Source organism: Camelus ferus, chromosome X, assembly GCF_009834535.1.
Source record: "Camelus ferus isolate YT-003-E chromosome X, BCGSAC_Cfer_1.0, whole genome shotgun sequence".
In the NCBI taxonomy this organism is placed as follows: Eukaryota; Metazoa; Chordata; class Mammalia; order Artiodactyla; family Camelidae; genus Camelus; species Camelus ferus.
The window spans coordinates 73620100-73627235 of NC_045732.1; positions in this window are offsets into that span (position 1 = coordinate 73620100).

The window sequence follows — 7136 nt, forward strand, 5'->3', positions numbered from 1 at the left end:
TGGTGAGGAGTTAGAGATGACACCACATGTACAATACATAAAAGGAAAATTGATAAATCGTATCTCATCAAAATTAAAATACTTTGCTCTGAGAAAGACCTTGTGAAGGAGATAAAAAGACAAGCTACAAACTGGGAGAAAATATTTGCAAACCATAAATCCCAAAATAAGTATCATGTCTAGAATATACAGTTGACCTTTGAACAACGTGAGGGTTTGGGGCACCAATCCTCTGCCCAGTGAAAATCTGTGTACCTTATAGTTTGCCCCCCATACCCATGGTTTCTCCACATCCACAGTTCTGCACCCACAGATTGGACCAAACATAAATTGTGTAGTACTGTGGTATTTACCACTGAAGAAAATCCATGTATAAGTGGACCTGTGCAGTTCAAACCCTTGCTGTTCAAGGGGCAACTGTATAAAGAACTATTAAGACTCAGCAGTAAGAAAACAATCAAATTTAAAAATAGGCAAAAGCTATAAAGAGACATTCTACAAAAAAGGATATAAAGATGGCCAATAAGCACATGAAAAAAATGTTCAACATCACTTACTATTAGGGAAATATAAATTGAAACCATGATGAGATAGCACTACAAACTTATCAAAATGGCTAAGATAAAACATAGTGATAACACCAAATGCTGGAGAGAATACAGACACGATAATGCTCATACGCTGCTGGTAGGAATGAAAAATGTTATGGGCACTATAGAAAATAGTTTGACAGTTTATTGTAAAACTAAATATGCAATTACTGTAGGATCCAGTAATTGTACTCTTAGACATTAATTGTAGAGAACTGAAAACTTATGTTCTTATAGAAACCTATATATGAATATTCATAACATCTGTATCCACGATAGCTAAAGACTGGAATCAGCCCAAATGCCCTTCAGTGAGTGAGCCAATAAAATAACTGGGGCACATCTATACCACTGAACTCTACACAGCAATGAAAAAGAACAAATTATTGACACATACAGTTCAGATAATCTCAAATAAATTATGCTGAGTGAAGAAAGCTCATCTCGAAAGGTCACATACTATCTGATCCTATGTACGTAACATTCTCAAAAATGACAAAATTATGTAGATAGAGAACAGATTAGTGATTCACCAGTGGATAAGGACTTTGTGGGAAGATACAGAGAAGGAGGGATGGATGAGGCTAAAAAATGGGTAGAACAATGGACTTTTTGGTGATAGAACAATTCTGTATGTTGATATCTTGATTATGGTCTACACACGTGATAAAATTGCATAGAACTACACACACACACACACACACAAGTACATGTAAATCTGGTGAAATAAGCTATGTGGATTATACCAATGTTGTTTTTCTGGTTTTAATATCGTACTATGGGTATGCAGGATATTACCACTGGGGGGAACTGGATGAAGAGTATGTAGGACCTCTTTGCACACATCAATTTGCAACTTCCTGTGAATAGATCACTCTTTCAAAAATAGTTGTTCTTAGAAGAATGTCCAAACACTTTATCATGGTCTACAGGGCCCTGCAATAAATACCTGGATCCTACCTGGTCGATATCCTTTCACATCATTCATCATTTCACATCATAAATGACATCCCAACAAGGTTGATGCCTTTTTGGTTCCAAAATATCAGGATTTCCCTATGCAAGGTACTTTGTGTTTGCTATTCTGGCTGCTTGGTGCCTTTTTCCTGCCATTTCCTTCCATGGCTCACTTCTTTTCATTTTTCAGATTTCATGAGAGAGACCTGTCCTGAGCACCTATTCAAAATACTACCAAACACAAAAAACCACATATATAATTTAATAGCATACTATTTCCTTCAAAATATTCATCACAATGTGTATCTTATTTCTTTAACTACTTAGGTTTCTCTATCTCACTAGACTGCAAGCTCCATGGTATAAGGTCCTATTTATTTTGGTCATTTTGTATCCCCAGAAATTAACATTGAAGGTACTCGTTAAATGTTGTTGAAAATAGAATGAATAAATGGCACTAGTCCAGTTTGGTGCTGGGGATGCACAAAGCCTAATTTACTAATACACAGTTCTCCTTTATACAGAGTATCTACTCTCCCAAGAAGCTACCATAGTACTGGTGTGGGGTTAACTGATATTTGGTGATATAAAATCCCAGCCCAGGTTTTTGTTGTCTTTTTATTTCATTATGATTAATCCTACATACCTTATAGGTTTGTTGTAAGAAACAATTGGAGACATGTTTACAAACATACTGTGAAATGCATAAGAAGCCACAGCAATACCCAGCAGCCCCACCATCGTTATTATCACAGGGTTGTTTGGCAATACACAGAATAGCCGGATGTAGTCAGCTTTATGGAGCGCTGAATCTTTATGCCAAAATACACAAATTCCTGTCAGCAGTTACATATTACAAGGATCCCTGGCATGCATGGGACAACTGATTAGTGAACAAACAGACCTGGAATATTTATTATCTGAAGCAAAGGGGATTTTAAAATTGAATAGTAAAATCATGAAGAGAAAACACATTATTTCAAGACCACGGCCCAGGAAGAATAATGTTTAGTATTTTCTTTTACTAGGCTTTCCAAGAGCCATACAGGCACCTTCTTATAGCAAGCCTATGATAGCTTCAGTTATCCTAAGGATTGACACTTGATTTGCAATTTACATGACCTTCCATTTCTCATTTTTATGCCCACCTACCTCCATCCATAACTCTCAGACACGCAATGTCCTCATGCTGCTTTCGGGCTGCCTATGATCCTAAGTAGTGTCCAGTGGTGTCTCAGACTTTCTCTGTTCTTCTGGAATAAATAAAAATGGTTTCAAATAGTATAAAGAATAACGAAGTCGGAATCCAGAGATCTGGGTCTAGCTGCAGTACTTTCACTGATGTGGTGAATCTGGATCGATTTCTTTCCAATGTCAGAGACTCCGTTTCCCATCTGTAATATACAAATATTGGGCTGGAAATGAATTACTAAAAAATCTTTGAACTCTGATATTTATGCATGTGTGTGATTTTAGAAAAGTTTTGCTGCTTCTGTTTTCTTTCAATATGACCCTTCTCTCTGCTATGTGACAATATCTGATACGAGGTTATTTATCAGATAAATCAATACCTATCAGTGTGCTGCTAGCTATTGGGTTACTCCTGCCAGAAAACAGAACGTGTTAACACAATAAAAATGCAGATCTCTTTAATGAGGCATTTTTCTTGAGGAAAAGAACTAAGGGTAAAGATTTCAAAAGTTATGATGTTCTGGTGGGAAAGAGTCTTTTGATCAGATAGCCTTACTTCTCATAAAGTAAACATGCACTTATGAATTAGAAGGGACAGCGATGGTCTAGATCTAGTATGTGTAACATCACATCAAAATATTATAAGCATATAAAAACTAGTAATCCCTATTACTCTTAGATAATAAAAATGATTTAATTGTCCAGCTTGTTTTGTAATTTATTGTAATAGAAAAACAAGGATAGTTGCCACATTTCTTGACTCTCTGGCCCTAGGTTTCCATGAGGAGAAACAATCCCTATGGTTTGCTGTGCAGCAGGTGCCCTGCGGGAGCACAAACTGGGGTTAACAAACTTTGACATTGTAATGATTACTTTACCAAATCATTCTCACCTTTATGTAAACACATAAGAAATGTATAATCAAAACCAGTGCTTTCTATATTTGTCATTATACTGCTACTTCAAAGCAAAATGTCCAAAAGCACAAAAGACTAAACTCTCAATACCAGTCACCACCTTATCTACGGAACTTAGCTCAGTTGCCTTGAAGCTGCTTTGCTAGCAGGAACTGGCTACAATCTGTCTCCTTGCCGTAAAAAGCAGAGGCATGCTTTGCTCGCTTTGCTTAGTTCGAGGTCATAGATTCAGGGCTGCTTGTGCTTATGGAAAACCGTAACGCGTCCCCTGCCCCAACCGGCAGGACATGCTTCGCTCATCAGGCGTAGGCGGACAGTGCAGGCTGCCCTTGCTCACAGAAGACTGACTTAGCCCTTAGCTGGGAACAGCTGGGCTGCTTCGCACGCTTAGATGATTTCTGATCATTGTAAGGAGACTCTGTGGTGGTCTGGGTTTTCATTATCAGTTGTTCAGAACACTGTAGCCTTGCTCATGATTGTTTGAGGCTTAAAATAACTGTTTGTACCATCAACCATTGTAACCTTCTCTCTAAGTATAAATCAAGATTATAATGTTTCTGTTTTTCAGAAACTGAACCTGCTGACCTGCATCCCTGCACGTATACCATGCCCCTTACTCATTCCTATGACGTATTTCACTTTGACTCTTTGTTTGACTCTTCTCAATAAATACAAGAGCTTTGGAGGAGCTCGGGGAGTTGGTCTCCGGCTCCCTCTCACTCTCTTGACTTCATAAAGTCTTGAGTAATCTCGTTCTTCCGCAGTGGGACTTTTGCTGGACAAAACCCATGACGAACAGAACCCACAGTGCCCTTCCTGTATTTCTGGGATGATTTATGGATTGGAACTATTGATTTGTACTTTTGTGTAGTTGGATGAAACTGTTAGTAAATTTATCCTTTAAGCTGCCATCAGTCACCTGTATCTACATATTCATTAATTTGTTAAGAAGTGAAATTTTTTTTCAAAGTCACTCAGCAAACAAAATGTACAGTCAAGGCATCCTAATTCCTCTTTCTAATCATTCCCTCTACAAGCGTAAGATTCACACACTACCTCCTAAGTATTCAGAAACACCCGATTTGGTGCCCCACTATAGCCTACACTTGCCATCCACCAGTCGAATTTCTCTTTCTCTCAGTACAAACCACTCAGCTAAGGAAAGAAGAAATTAAATAATTATTAATACTAAGACACAAAGACTGATAAAGGCAAGATACCCGGGAAACCTTCTTAAGGGTATTTACATTTTCAATGATAATGCAAACTGTACATTCAAAATATATGAATTTCACTGGATGTAAATACAAAGAGAGAGGGAGAAAGAAATTGGGAACATTCAGAAATAAGACATTAATGGGCACAGGTGTAGTTCATTTGTGGTAACAGAATTAAGTGGCCTGACTGAACCTTAAAATAAAAACAAGTGAAAATGCTAAAAAAAAAAAAAAAAAAAAAAAAAAAAAAAAAAAAAAGTTGTGTCAGTAAGTATTACCAAATAAGTGTCATAATTTTACCAAAAATGAAAGAATATTCAGGCCAAGACATGAGTGAGGGTAAAAACCCAGAGCACTAAAGCTTGCTTTATTCTCAAGAGAATTTAATGAGGTCGTGTTTATTTGCAGAATCATGGGAATCTCAAAAGAAGCAAAATTCAAAATTCAAGTGCTTAAAGTCCAACAGAATACCCCAAATAAAATTGGGAGAAAAAAGCTTAACCCCATTATAAGGGTAAACTAGAATTAAACTCACCCCAACCTCTCAGTTCCCAGAAAGATGAGACTGGAGGACTACAAGTTAAATTACCTATCTTGAACTTTGACAGTGAGTAGAAAGAGAAAACTCTCTAAGAATTTATAACAATGGCCAGCCCTCATGTGGGTCAGTAGCCTTGATTCACATTAACTGGCTTGTGTCACAAAACCTCAAACGAAAAATTTAGTTTACAGTGATTTCAGCCTGACAGAAGAAAATTAAAATCTTTTTTGAGAAATCCCCTGTACCTCAGCCCTCAAAAATTTTCCACAGAAAAATTTCTGAGGAAAATGAGCAGATCGTGATGCAAAAATCTTAAATACTTTAGGTAGTAAAGTACCATGATCAATAGATAGCAAAAACAATAGAAATATTAGAAAAGCAGAACATCACACATTGGAATTACAAGATACAAAATAGAAAATAGGATTGTTTAAAAATTTTTAATAAATCAAACATATGACTAATGAGCAAGCAAATAAAGAAAATCATAAAAAAACTTTTTGGAAATTAAAGACCTAAGTAAAGTTATAGGGCACATTATACATATAATTATATTATAAATTATATATAAATTATTATTATATATATAATTAACCTAAAGAAGTGTTTCCCTGAGCACTGAGAATTTGACCATGGTGGTGGAAAACATGCAGAGAACGTATCTGTGCTACAGATCATGTGCAGACACAATAGAATATGTAGGTGTGTAAAGTCAATGGCACACCTTGAAAGACAAAACCATCTACATCTTGCTTATAACTAGACTGGAGTTTGTAGGCTGCCCATTCAGTGAAGGCTTCCTAAATCATACAAGCATCAAAGAGTAGCAAGGAAGACAAGTCTAAATAAGAAAGCATGAAAATGCATGGTATTTGCAACTGCAGTGCAGGGTATAAGAAATTCTGTGAGTGATAAGAAGCATTTTAGCTGCTGATCTTTGCCTGCTAAAGGGAAATAAAGCTTAAACTGGATGACAATATGCTAGACAGAGTTTGGCTAAGAAAAGAGAAAGCACCCTGGAATTTCAAGGATAGCTGGGTGGTATAAAACTACTGGAAATAATGGAGGAACAAAGGTCATGGAAGGACATAGCTAGCTCCCAGTTTACCACTAGCTCTCAAGAAATCAGAAGTTGCTAATGTAATTCAGATGAGAAACTGCAGAGGCTATTACCACTAGTCACGTTTGGCTACACCATCAAGGTGGGTGATTTGGGTGAGAATTTAAACCACAATTCTCCCAAGGCCAAAATATTACAATAACTACCAAGAAAGGAATAACACTTCCTTTCCATCTTGCCCATTTTATGTGAGTGCCTCTTATTAGCAAAATGTTAAGTAGGTGGGAAATGCATTTCCCAAGCTTCCAGCCCCTGCAATATAGGAGAGATCACAGAAGAGAGCAGGAATGGTGTTGAGTACTAAAAACAATTTTAAAGAAAAAGAAAAACACACATTGACACAAAATCTTATACCTCACAGGTCTTCATTCTGAGTCTGGAAGACTGCTGGCTTACAACTCTTCCCTGGCCCTTGTGTCTTTCATATTCTCACAACTAGATGGTACAAGAAGAATTGCCTCATTTAAAAAGAATTCAAAAGGAACCAAATAATAATAATTATTTAAGGAACCACAATAATAATTTTAAAGGAACCATATTTGTAGCAAATATGCTAAGAGAAAAAAAAAAGTAAAGGTAAACAAATAGATGAAGAGCACTCAC